Here is a 14,900-nt window from a genome sequence, read left to right on the forward strand (position 1 = left end):
CGAGGAAATTAATCAAAAAATTTTGGAGTTGTACTATCCATTAAAATCCCCAGAGCGAAAAATTCATGGGCCGACGCTCTAGTAAGGCTCCCCTCGGCAGCCGAGGGAAAGATCCCGCGAGTCATCCTCATCGAAATCATAGAGCATCCAAGCATCGACAAGGCGGAGAAGAAGGAAGTCAATCCAGTGCATGCTAATATGAGCTGGATGGATCCGATCTTTGGCTACCTCACGTCCAGCAAGATCCCCTCGGATAGGGTGGAAGCCAGGTGACTGAGAGTACGAGCAGCTCGACATACCATCCCGGATGGCATCCTATACAAAAAAGGGTATTCTTAGCCCTACCTCAGGTGTCTCCAACCCGATGAAGCAGAATATGTCATTCAGGAAGTTCACGAAGGAATTTGCGGAAATCATTCCGGCAGTCGAGCCCTAGCCCTGAAGATACTCCGACAAGGATATTTCTAGCCGACCATCAAGGAGGTTTCTAAAAACTATGTTCAAAAATGTGACAAATGTCAATGCTTTGCAGCCGTGCCGAGGTAACTTGAAGAAGAAATGACCCCATGAGCAGTCTCTGGCCATTCGCTCAATGGGGAATCAACATCATCGAGCCTCTGCCTATGGGAAGAGGGCAAGTCAAATTCGCTATTGTCGCCGTCGAATACTTCACCAAGTGGGCCGAGGCCGAGCCTATCGCTAAAATCACAGAACAAAAAGTGATTGACTTTGTCTGGAAAAATATTATCTGTCGGTTTGGGATTCCGTGCACATCGTGTCAAACAATGGTCGACAATTCAACAACGACAGATTCCGAAACATGTGTCAAGGACTCGGCATCGCAAATGCATATTCTTCTCCTCGACATCCCCAGTCCAATGGACAGGTGGAGGCAGTCAATAAAGTTATCAAGCACCATCTTAAGATGAAGCTGGAGAACGCGAAAGGCAGCTGGGCCGAGGAACTCCCATTCGTTCTCTGGGCCTACAAGACCACGTCTCAATCCTCAACTGGAGAAACTCCATTCTCACTCTCTTACGGCTCGGAAGCAATGGTGCCAGTTGAAATCGGTCTCCCTATGGCTCGAGTTAAGAATTACCAAGAAAATCAAAACTCCGAGCAGATCGCAACCAACCTAGATTTGCTTGAAGAAGTCAGAGATATCTCAAGGCTCCAAGTCGCAGCTCGGTATCAACAAGTTGCGTGCTTCTACAATTCGAAGGTCAAGACCAGGCGGTTCTGATCAAGGGACTTGGTCCTTCGCCAGGTATTCCAGAACACCGCTGAGCTAGGGGTTGAGACACTCGAACCTAACTAGGAAGGGCCGTATCATGTGGTTTGATCGACTAAATCGGGTTCCTATCATTTGGGAGACCTCGAGGGCCACCAGCTCCCCCATCTCTAGAATGCCGAGCACTTGAAAGTCTACTACTCGTAATGAAATAGCCTTTAAGGCTCCCAATAAGTGTATGCCTCCAAGCGACTAACCTTTAAGGCTTTCAATAAAATTCATTGCTTCCTCTCTACACAATCAGATTATCCATTAAGGAAAAGTTGTCTCTCATATGCAGAGGCGGACTAAATGAGCTGATCCCTTAAAGAAGGGGTTATAGCGTAATCCCACAAAAACTTGACAAGGCATCCCCTCTGAACCAAGGGAAAAGCTAAAGGATGGCCTGACTTTCCAACAGAGGAATCGACTTACCACCCGAATAACAGAAGAAACGGAGATTTCTCGCCAATCGTGAGACGAGCCGACCCCTTAAAGGATTGGACTCGACAATGATCAGGCCATAAAAGCTTAAAAGTTCTACGAGACAGCATCGGAAGGGGCTGACCCGCCAAAAGGTCGGCTCGGCCATGCCCTAAAGTAAATTGACCCATCAGCGAATCAGTGTGGCAATCAAAAAATTAACTACAGATTAACGTATAAAAGAAAAATCATCATCCATGCGCCCTCTCCAGAGGGTAAAAAATCATCATTCATGCGCCCTCTCTAGAGGGTAAAAAATCATCATTCATGTACCTCCATTAGAAAGTCAAAAAGTATTCAAAGAGAAAAGTTTCAACAAGTTCTAAAAAAGAAGGGGAGGCAAATGGTCCAATCTACGCAGTCGAAGGAGGAGGAGCTTGAGCGTCGGGGGTCTGATCCGGGCGGACACCTTCAGTAGGCGCCTCTCCAGCGTCTTCAGACAATAAAGGTTCAAGGTTAAGGCCTGGATACAGATCCTGGACCGCCTCGATACAATCATCGAAGCCGTAGTTATAAAACTTGGCGGCTTCGGTGTCCCTTTCCATTGAAGTTTGGAAGGCCTCTACCGCTGCAGCCACCGCCGCAGCCAGAGAAGCCTTGTCCTCAGCCCGTTAAGTTTCCCTTGCATGGGAGACGACTCGTTTCTGCTCTTCTGCTGCCGCGGCCTTAGTCTACTCTAAGACTTCGCCCAATTGGGCGTTCTCCCTAGCTAGCGAGTCCGCGTGAGCCCTGGCACGGGTCAGCTCGGCAGTTGTAGCGTCGCGCAGAGCTTGAAGTTGTCTGTGATCCCGTGCAGCATTAACTCTCGGGCTTCAAGGTCAATCACGACCCCCTGCAGCCGGAGCTCCCTAGCCTTTCCGGCCTCAAGCTGTTGGCTCAAATCAACATGCTCAAGTCGGAGAAAAGCGGCTTCATCCCGCGAGGTCCCCACTTCAGCCTTGAAGGCTTCCACTTCAGCTTCTCTCTTTTTCAACTCCCGCGCTCTCTCCCAAGCCGATAGGAGCTTCGGGACATGTTGGGCAAAAATAAAAGAATAAGCATTCGGAAACCGTGAGTGCAAAAAAAAAAAGAGCAAAAAAAGTTGACAGAAATACTGTGTAAAATACAGAAGTCATGTCATTCAAGAAGGAACTGTCCGACTTACTGAGGAGGGGGGCTATATCCTCCTCTGGGGCGTGTTTGGCAGGCTAAGGCGTCAAGCGGGATAGGTAGTAGCCTGGTTCGAACCTTCCACTGCTCGTTCCCACCTGGGTCGAGCCACCGGCCTCTGCGAACCCAGTCCTGCTGCCAACCGAGGTCTGACCTCAGCCCCGAGGTTATCTCCAGCCTCGGGAGGGGTGATCATGGCATCGGCCATCTGAACGGCCTCCTCCCACTCGGATGATGAAGGAATAGCTATGTAGGGGGCTGCAGGACGAGCCTCCTCAATGGGGAGAACGACGATGGGCGGAAGAGGAGTTATGGTTGCTGGAGGAGGAGTTATGGTTGCCGTACTCGGAACAATGATTGTTGGAGCCCTAACCTCAGCAGGTACCACAATCGTGGTTGCGACAGTGGGAGCTATGGCCAGAGCTGCAGCAATAGAAACTGGACCAGAGGGGCCCTCCCTGCGAGGAGTAGCTTGCCTCCTCCGAACGGTGTTCTTCGTCCAGGACTCGCCCCTTAATAACTCCTCCGCCGTCGGGGCGGCCTTCCTCCTCCGAGAACCAAATGCCTCGGCCATGCCTGCGTACAAAGCGACAAATCAGCAACTAAACGAATAAGTCAGATCCCTCCAAGGGAAACGGAAGGAGAACTTACTAAAAGACGTCGGGAGAGGCGGCGACTTGCAAAGCCCAGACCAATGAAGGTTGACGGTGGTGATCAAATCCGACCAGGAGCAAAGCTCTCCCAATCGCACCCTAACCTTGGCTATACAGTTTTTCTGAGCCGAATCAAGGGGAGGAATGCCCCTTGCGAAATCTACAAAGAAAACTCCAGATCAGTTTGACCAAGGTAACAAAAAAGACATTGAAAAAAAGGGAATGATTAGTCCAACCTGGTTTTGAAAATTGGGTGAGAACCCGAGTCGTCAAAGTTCTGACTTCAGCCGTCGGTGTCTCCCATTCGCTCGCAGCTTAGAACCATTTATTCTTCCAGTCCTTGTTAGAGGACGGAAGATCCATTAACAACCCCGACCCCTTGCTGCCTCGGGTCGCAAAGTAGTATCATGGTTCTTGACTATCGTGCTTGACCAGGTACAAGCTCATCAGTTCCTTTGGGGTCAGCTCCGAGTTCCCGACTTGATGCTAGATAATATAGGAAGACATTAAAACCCTCCAGGCATTGGAGGTGAATTGCCCGGGGGCTAGTTCGAGGTAATCGGAGCCTACATTGCAGTGCACAGAGAAAAATGGCCACTTCTCCCTCAACAGGCGTGCCGGCGGTGTCAAGGGGCTTTGGGGCCCTTATCCGAACGGAGTCCGGGATCTGAAACTCCGAGCGGATCCACTCCATTTGAGACTTCGACAGCACAGAGCCTCCTGGGACTACCTCCGAGGCCCGCCCACTCGCTGGCATCTCAGTGGCCTCAGCAGTCACAGTCCGAGGGGCTCGAGCGGCCTTCTTTTTGCCAGCCCGACGAGTCTGAGCCCCCGTCTCCTTCTGCTTTCAGGGCGAAGGGAATAAGGGTACAACTTCATAGGTGCCAGAGCTCCCCAAATCGGAGTCATCATCATAATCTCAAACAATCTCCAGGTCGGATGACATCTTAAAACAAAGGAATGCAAAGAGGCACAAAGAGACTCACCAGACGACCACCGGAAATCGTCTTTGCCGAAAAACCTCGGTCGGTCGGAATCGTCTATCGAAAAACTTCAAGTCGATTGAAATCGCCTTCGTTGAAAATCGCCTCCTCCGATATGCGTCTGAATTCTGAATCCAAGTGAGGGGCGCGAATCCGAAAGGAGCTTATATAGCCCAAGGAGAATCTCTGCATTAATAGCAGGCTTGATGGCCGCCACCGAACCGCCTTGAGCCGACTTCGTGAGCACATGTGGCTGCAGGTCACTAGTTTAACCTCTGCCCGGCCACGTGCGTCTGACATTGAACGATGGGCTGCAAGTAACAGAAGCGACGCTCGAGCAGTGGAAGCATCACTCAAATGTTTCCTAAGGCATACGTGGCGGTCAGCCATAGGCAAAACGACGATTCGAAATCCTAACCGTCACCACGTGTCCGCTGAATGTTAGCTCGTGTGCGAGAAACCCCGAAGGCGCAAAGCTTCAAAATTCCAAAATCATGATAATGTCAGCATGCGTGGAAAGTTCAGCAGACGAGGCAATTGATCTTCCACGTGCTTACTTTCCGAGTCCGTAGCCAACCTCGAAGAGTAGGGGGCTTCTGTTATGGGAAGATCCGAGCCCATTAAAGGTCCGGGGATCAGCATCTTCTTAGTCCAATCAGACGTGAGAATACCCTAAATAATGAAAGAGAACGGCGTTCGGGCCGAGCTCTGGATCAGACATGATAAGCTTCAACCAATGAAGTGACAACCTAAATTAAGGCTCCGAGCCGAGGCTTGTCCTCGTCCTCATCCTTATCAGAAGAGGGACATCAGAGCTGAGGCTCGTCTTCGTCCTCATCCTTATCAAGAAGAGGGACATCCGAGCCGAGGCTCGTCCTCGCCCTCATCTTCATCTCCATTCGAAGAAGGATGTCTCGAATTGAGGCTAGGGCGGAATGTGGGTGTTTCGCGCGCCAAACTAAACTAGGAAACTACCTTGAGAGGACATAGCCAATTGTCTCGCTCGTAGATACGCTCGATGTGTCACACGATCTCCGAATTATGGGCCATATCTCCACGATTCCAGTATCCCGCTGATGGAGTAAATCACGCTGAGATTGACGGGCATGATCTGCCCAATCCACAGATATAAATATCAAGGGACCCCATTGCTACAGGTATGCAACATCAGACACCCTCTCTCTGCAACCAACTTAGACCCAGATTCCTTTGACCTGACTTAGGCATCGGAGGGTCCCCCAGCTTAGCCAGGGTCTTCTTTGCTCACTCTTTGTGCAGGACTAGGGCTCGTTGTGAGTTCGCTGCGCCGAGTGGAGGGTGGTCCAGATTTTGACCTCAACACTATGCACTTGGAGAAAATGACTATTTCTGCTGTTGAGTGGAGAAGCTAGAGGGGGGGTCTATTGGATCTTTGTCAGAAAATGCTAGCTTTAATTCCCAAGAGCTTATGCACAGATATTATTCACGTTTGAATTGGTCAGGTAGAGATGTGCTGAGGCCATTTGGAAGTGGAGATTGAAGAGTTGATACACATGCTCCAATGTGGCATGAGCCACATCTGAAGTTGGTCTGCCATGATCATGGGATTGATGTGGCCCAAGTACAACATCTAAACTTGTTATCGCAACTTGTATGAAATTAGTTTTGGTTGCGTTTGGATGCACTATCATATCGGATTGTGAAAATGATGCAAGGATGAACGTGATGAGCTCGATCACTGTCTTCCTCAAGGATAACTACTCTGAATCCACAGAGCTTCTCTGGACTCCTCACATAGACTTCTCAAATCCACGAAGAAAATAAATAGATATAATTTTAAAATATATGAAAGAAACTTATTAATTGATTGATAGAATGAAATAAACAAGTTCACAACTCTTTAAATAGGGATACCAAGCGATAATAGAGAAATTAGAAGCAAACTATAAATAAAACTCCTAGAATTCGTAACTTACTATAAATAGTAAATTTATTTTTTATAGTAAGTTTCGTATGTGGCTTAACGACGTTATTCTCTTAATTATTCTACGCACTTTTCATGTTAGACACAACTCCTAAAGCCCAACGGATGAAGAGTTATAATAAAACTAAAACTTACTATTTGTAGTAAAAACGGAATTAAACATGGAATTTGACCGTCGATCTGTTGGAATCTCGCAAATTCGGTATGGGCAACTCAGCATATGGCTAAATTAGCTCGTCTTACCCCAAAATTATATATGGTACGTCAAGTAACTCATTTCGATTTGCGAAATATGCCTGTTTTAAGGTTCTGACGGTCTTGATGATTTTTGTCGTCAACTAGGCTTTTTCTGATCCATCTTGGCCATGAAAATGTCCGCGACCCGCTCTACTTCATCCCCTCTACTTCAAAAGAACTCATCCTCGAGTTCTTGTACTGCTTTGGTTCTTGATACTCAGTCTAGTGCGCCATAACGATACCGGATCAAAAGTTATGATCAATTTATGGTTCACCTTCTTTTAGTCCAACCATGCTAGGAATATATTTGTAACACGTTCTACATCAGACCCCTCTACTTGAAAAAAAAAAACTCAACCTCGAGTTACTCAAGATACTTAGCTCATGATTCTGAGATAACTTCTGATGTTGATGTTTATTAGCCCTTTTCTTGTACTTGGCATTAGGCTCTTGAGCTGACACAATACATGTACGCATATTTTTCTTGACTTGACTAGTATCGATCAGTTCATTCACTTCTATCTTCATGATCTGACATTCTTTCTGATAATGTGGGCAATTATGCAAACTTGTCCCCTGTGACAAGATCAATGCGATTTTGTATATCTCGTATGGGAGGCAATTTATTAGAGAGTTCATCAAGTACAATCGTCTTGAATTCCTACAACACTGGTTTCAAATCCCCATATTCTTTCTTTTCAATTAATGGATATATCTCTCATGTTTCCTCAGATTGTTTAAGAAAAGCCTGTTCAGTTGTGAGACATTGTCCCTCCACTTTAGAAGTCTTGGGTTGATTCTCCCTTCTAATATAAAGAAAGTCAATTTTTCTACCGTCTTTAGTAAATATAAATACGTTATCCTGAGATCTATGCGTAGCAATATCATTAATATTATTTTGCCATGGTCGACCAAGTAACATATGATAAACTTTCATGTCGACAACGTCACAAAGTACTTGATCCTTATAATTTTTACCAATTAAAAATGAGACAATACATTGTTCGGTTACTTCTGTTTTGTTGACCTCCTTAATCCATTCAATCATGTACGGAGATGGATGTTTTTCTGTTTTCAGTTGCAGTTTTTCCACCATTATTTTCAACACAAGATTCTCATTACTCCTGACATCGATAATCACATTATAAACTTTTTTGACTTATGGTGCACCTCGTTCGAAAGATGTTGTCTCGCTGTAATTTTATTTCTACCTTTGGCATGTATAACAGCTTCCTCATTATTAAAGTAGTGGTCTGCGATTTACCATCATCTGATGGTGCTTTGTAGAAATCGAGGTTGTGTCGTACAGCGACCACAGGTAGTTGAGCATCACTTTGAGCTCGGGGCAGAATTAGCGCATCCGTAATACGGTTGAAGGTTGCCTGCAGCCCTTGCATGATCAACTGACTCTCCCAGTGGAAAGCTTCCATTCTTTTCGAAAGACAACAAATCCCTGGATCACCGTCTATAAGATTTTTGTTCATACTTTTGTTATTTGTCATCGGCCCGAGGGGAGTCCACGCTCTAATACCAATTAACGTAGGGATGAGCGTGATGAGGTCGATCACCGTCTTCCTCAAGGATAACTACTTTGAATCCATCGAGCTTCTCTGAACTCCTCACTGAGATTTCTCGAATCCGTGATATTTTATTTAAATCAACCTGATTTAAATGATTTTAAACTCGCAAGTATACGAATCAGATGTAGATATGGTACGTATTACGAGATCGTTCCCACGAGGACTGGTTGTCACAATTCAAAATTAAAGATTCTTCTTAACTAATCCAACAAATATTTGAGATAGTAATTGAGTAAACTAAATAGAAATAAATGGAAAAATAACCAAGAGCAATAAGGAAAATTCGATCAGGGAGAAGACTAGGACTTTCGAATCCACCTCTAATTATCATAAACCTTGTTTTACCTGTTGATTTATCCTATTTCAGATTGATATCAAAATAAATAAAGCGTATTCTATGTCCTTGGTCGGGCACACAGAATGTATAATTCCTTAAAGCATATGGATCACATTTTTCCATCCATGGTTAGGCATGGAGAGATGTAGATTCCTGTTTCTTCCTCTATAGGAAACTTGTTCATGGTCAGACACAAGTGCCTAGAATAATATTCTAAACAATATCCATAACTAGATTTTGGTTAAACTCATAGCATGGAGAAGTGCGGAAATTCCAGTCAAGTACACCAGAGAGAGAAACAAATCAATTAAATCAACATGAAATCAACACATAACAAGGGTTATTCAAATTAGAGGCTTCATCTCAACCCTAGCTAAGAAATTAAAAATCCATGGAATGTAGCATAGATTCAGAGAAGGAAGATGTAAATGATGAAGAGCACATCCACATCCACATATTCTGCTTTGCTCTACGTCCAACCAAGCTTTCCCTCTTTCTTCTCTTTCTCTTCTCTTTCTCTTCTCTGGATCTCTCAGCCACTCTCTCTCTCTCTCTCTCTCTCTCTCTCTCTCTCTGTTCTCAGATCCACGTCCAGCCACACACTCCTATCTTCTCTCTTTCTTTCTTTCTTTTGCTTTCTTCTCTCCCAAAACGAGCTTCTTCCTTGTATTCCCCCTCTTCCAGCGAGCCTTTTCTTTCTCTTTTATAGTTCTTTGATGTGGTGCAGAGCCGTGCTGGGATGCGTACAAAGAGTCGGCGGAAAGTTCTTCACACACCAGCGTGCGTGACTTCTTTACGCAGCCAAGTTTCAGACGCAAAACAACCCCCCTTTTCCTTGCTCAGTTACCAAATAAATATCGTCCCTTAGGACGTTTTCGAGTTGTCTACATGATAGACGGCTTGGATTGTTCATACGAACCGTAGAGGTGGGCCACAACTGCTGCAAAAATCGGACAGCATCCGGCGTGCGAAAACAGGGCATGCGGAGTTCTTCCGCTGTGATGCTCGGTGGGGCCCACATAAGCATTTTCGGGAAAATCCATCCCATACATTGGATAGAGGACGATATTTCATTCAAATATGGATAGTTTTGAACGTCCATTGACGCGGCCCAGAGAAGGAATCATGCTGAGATCTTTTTGAACGTTACAGGGCAGCCCGCTTGTGACCTCTGTAGCTCACACGTGTGAACGTATGGGCACAAACTGTAAACATGGTTTTGTAGCTCATGAACCCTTCTACACGATGAACGACTTGGATCAGACGAACGTGTTACCAGTGGGGCCCACAGCGGTCCGTAAAAACGGACTTTTCGTCCGTTACACGCGGCGCTGAAACGGAAATTTCCGTTTTTGAAAAGGGAAGTCCGGTCAGCAGCGCTTGCCGACGCAAGCTCGTTCGGTGCACGGGCAGTGCACATGTGCACCATGCACATGTCACACAAGGTGGGGTCCACTGTGATGCTTTCGAGAAATCCAATCCGTCCATCCTATTGCTCATCTTATTTAAACCGTCTGGGTCAATTTTGAAGTATATCCAGATTGTAGGTGGGCCTAAAATTGAAGATTAATGAGCTGATCTGTCCGTTGGCCCACTTCTCGAGATATCCAATGGTTGAAATTTAATATGTACGGTTTATTTATAGCCTCCAGGCCATATATGGAGTTTCGAGTCAATCGGATGGTGGAAACCAAGTGATCTTGCATCCTGGACCATTTTCGGGCCTTTTTAACGTGAACGGCTTAATTTCCTTGGGTCCCTGGCATGTGAATTCTTCAATCTTAGTTCTCTGGGGTGCGTCCCTTGCTCTGGTGACTTCGGAGTATCAAATCCATGCTTGTAGTAGTCTTTTTCCATCAACGCTCCTGATTTCATCCTGCAACAAAAATATAATTAAAATACTCCGTTAAGCATTATCATATACGTAAAATCATGCACTAATTAGGGTCTGATATGCAATATTCGACCCTTATCAATCCGCAAGGAAAAGAAATAGAAATAATTTTAAAATATATGAAATAAACTTGTTGATTGATTGATAGATTAAAATAAACGAGTTCACAACCCTTTAAATAGGGATACTAAGCAATAATACAGAAATCAGAAGCAAACTATAACTAAAACTCCTAGAATTCGTAACTTACATTCTCCTAATTATTCTAAGCACTTTTCATGTTGGACACAACTCCTACTTATTTTAAGCACTTTTCATGTTAGACCAAATTGTAGTTTCCTTGCATAGTATTTATATTGATGGAGGAATAGGCTGCTGCTATTATCTATTTTTCTAAATGCTGCTAGATTGTGGTTTTAGGACATGATCTAGTACAAATTCTTTATACCTTGTTTCTGTACAGATTTCTACATGAGGCCCACCTATGATCAACTAAGCTGTTGATTGCGGATAGAGCTGGGCATCAGACTGAGTCGGATCGGATTCGATCCAACTCGATTCGATCCGAAAAGTAGATGGGCTAATCCGAACTCGATCCAATCCGGGATCGAGTTTGGGACACAGAACTCAAACCGATCCGATACACGGTTGTCCTGACCCGAACCGAGTCCGACTCGGTCTGGGAAACCGAGTCGGATCTGGTTGGGTACGATTCGGATCAACTTTTTTAACAGTGAAAATCATTATCCTCACTGCTATTTTCGGTGTGGTCCATTTGACTTTAGATATAATTTATTTATTTATTTTTTCCAAATGCTCTAAAATGATCACAAAAAATGGATAAACGGTATGGATATATACTTCATTGTGGGGCCCATGTGATGTTGATCTCATTTGAGCGGAAACGGATTGGCTACTCCCCCCGCCACCCGCCCGATGGCTGATGGTCGGTGCTCTGTGGGACTCACCGTGATGTGTGTTTTTAATCCATTCCATTCATCCATCTTTAAAGATTATTTTAGCACTTGACCCAAAATATGAGAGGGATATAAATCTCAGGTGGACCACACCACGAGAAAACAATAGTGATTGGATATCCACAATTAAAATCCTCCCGAGGCCCAATGTACTATTTATTTGAAATCCAAACTGTTGACTAAAAATAAAGAATAGATTGATCCAAAACTTGTATGGTACCCAAAAGTTTTTTAATGGTTAACACTCATTCAACACTGTTTCTTGTAATGCGTTCCACTTGAGATTTGGATAAACCTCATTTTTTTTCTCACACCATAATGATACGAAGAAATAGATGGACGGCATAGATGAAACATGTACATCATTTCGGGGATAACAGACCACCGACCACTTCGTTCCCATTTGAGCAGTTCGTACAACTCGGAGCTCGAGGCGGGTAGTTGCGTTGACGTGCTGTACATGGCCAGCAACGTGCCCTGTATGAAAATGCCTTCACTGCTGTGTTTATGTTAGTAAGTTCCGTGGGTCTGATCATGGAACATGTGTTACATCCAAACCGTCTATCCATTTGGCGAGCTCGTTTTAAGGTTTGAGACGAAAATTACGCTAGATATAACTATAAGTGGACCACGCTGAAAAAATCGGTGGGGATTGAACGTGTACCATTGAAAGCCTTTTTGGGGTCAAAGCCTCACAAAAGTTTTAGATCAATTTGAAATTTGTTTTTCCTCTTAATTCAGGTCTTTGTGACCTTATGAACAAATTGGATGGAAAATAAACGTTATGGTGGGCCCTACGAATTGTTTAGCGGTGAAAATCATTATCTCTGCTGCTATTTGTGGTGTGGTCCACATGATCTTTGGATAGGATTCATTTTTTGGATAATGTTCTAAAATGATATATAAAAATTGATGAACGGTTTAGATATAATAAATACATCACTATGGGGCCATATAACTTTGATCTCCTTTGAACTATTCGTACAACTTGGAGCTCGACGGAGCGTCAACGCTCGTCTTCGCACAACATGCACCTCCAGCTGTAGCCTGTAGCCTGCATTAGCTATCCTATCCTGCAAAGGCTATCCTATCCTGCAAAGGCTATATAGCTGTGTATGGTACCCAAGCAAACATGTTCTTATTATGCTCAGTAAACTCTGTTAGGGCCCACAGTGAATACATGTGTTTTATCCAGGCCGTTCATTCATTTTTCCAGATCATTTCAGTGGTTGAACCTAAAATTAATGCATATCTAAAGCTCTAAGTGGATCATAACACTGGAAAAAGTAGAATTGCTGATAAGAACCACCCCAGATCGGGTCGGTCCGGTCAGGATTGACCACAACCCGATCTCGATTCGAAAAAATATCAGATTTGAATGGTCCTACTCGATCCGCACCGATCCAGCCGTCAGTTCGGTTCGAAACAGGTCAAATCGGGTCTAATGGGGCCGGATCCACCGGATCGGGTCAGATACGCCACCCAGCTCTAATTGCAGATGACCCACGAGTAACCTCGATTGGATTATCATAGCCATATAGTCAACTGCATGCAATGTAAAAATGGCTGGTAATAGTAAAGCTTAGAGTTAGTGCCTATTTGGCATGCCCTTGTTTGGATGAATTTGATCTTCTCTTGAGACTCATGGGCAATCCACGGTGGAGTGCACCCTCCTATCCAATTGACGGACGTGATTGTAGGTCCACCCACTTGGGCCTCGCATAAAGCGATTGAAAGATGAGCAGTGATCTGCCTTGCCTTGAAATTAGTAGGGTGGTCAATGGGCGCTGTCTATGCCTGACCCGAAGGCCTGAGCCCAACCCGGATCGGTGACGGGCAAAAGAGACCGCCCATGATAATTATACAGGCCCTAATTTACTTTATGGGCCCACCGTGGTGTATATGTCTTATCCACGCCATCCATCCGTTTTTTCAGCTCGTTTTAGAGAAGCACCCGAAAACTGAATTATATCCGAGGCTCAGGCTCGAGTGGACCACACCACAAGAAACAGTAGGCATTGAACGCCTACCGTTGAAAAGCTCTTGGGATATGTTCTACAACACTAGGCAGTCAGAGTCTCCTGTTTAGCTACGTCTTTTTATAAGCGTGGGAGATCCTGACCGTTAAGTTCTACCGTGATCACACCCTAGCATAAATAATTAAGCCTGTTCACTCATCAAGAAGGTATACCGTAAGTCATATTTTTGTGACCGTTGAAATTTGGATCCCCACGGATGAGTGAGCCAGCCTGATTTTGAACCAGAGAATTCTTACACCAGAACCGGCATGATGAGTGGCCCAGATCTCGCACACATGTGACACATTCCCACGTGCACTTCCAATGCCGTCTATCTTCTCTCCCTTGGTATGTGTTTTCTTTTATCCACGCCGTCTATCCGTTTGGCAAGCGCGTTTTAGAGTATAAACCAACAATAAAGTATGTTCGAAGCTCAAGTGGACCCAGGAAGGTTTCAACTGTATGTATTTCCCTACTCACCTTTTCTTGTAGCGTGGCCTACTTGAGTTTTGGATCTACCTCAATTTTAGTCCAACCTACTAAAATGATCTGGAAAAAAGAATGGATGGAGTGGATTTCTCACTAACATCATAGTGGGCCTCACCTATATTGCCGTCTCAGAAAATCGGTAACTCACTGCGCTTAGCGTACTGAGTAAACTCTGTGGGGTCCACCATGATTTACATATTTTATCCTCTCTGTCCATCCATTTTGCCAGGTAATTTTATATATTTAGACAAAAATTGAGTTATATCCAATGTTCAAATGGACCACACCACTGGAAACAGTTGAATTGAACATATACCGTTGAAAATTCTTAGGGGCCACGGAAGTTTTGGGTCGAGATTATATTTGTGTTTTCCCTTCATCCATGTCCGTATGATCTTATGAACTCGTCGGATGACAAATAAACATCAATGTGGAGCCTAGAAATGTTTCAACGGTGGAAATCATTATCTCCACTGTTTCGAGTGGTATTATCCACTTGATCTTTGGATGTTCTTCAATTTTGGGATCAACCCCTTAGATTAGATGGAAAAACGGATGGACGGTGTGGATAAACAACATAAATTCCAGGTGAGTTTACTCACTACGCAATCCGATTTCGTCCAACCTACATCAGACCAGTCTCCATGGACGCGGATTTCCTGCCTTTCGGCATAAAGTTCCTGCGCAAGGATGCTGGGTGGGGCCCACCGAGATTTTTGTGAGAAATCCACCCTGTCCATCCGTTTTTCGAGCTCATTTTAGGAGGTAAGACGAAAAATTATTTGTATCCAACACTCAAGTAGGCCACACAAGAGGAAAAATTGTTCATTCAGTGAGCACCGTTGATTCATTCTTATGGCCATAAAA

This window comes from Magnolia sinica, chromosome 1, assembly GCF_029962835.1.
Source record: "Magnolia sinica isolate HGM2019 chromosome 1, MsV1, whole genome shotgun sequence".
NCBI lineage: Eukaryota > Viridiplantae > Streptophyta > Magnoliopsida > Magnoliales > Magnoliaceae > Magnolia > Magnolia sinica.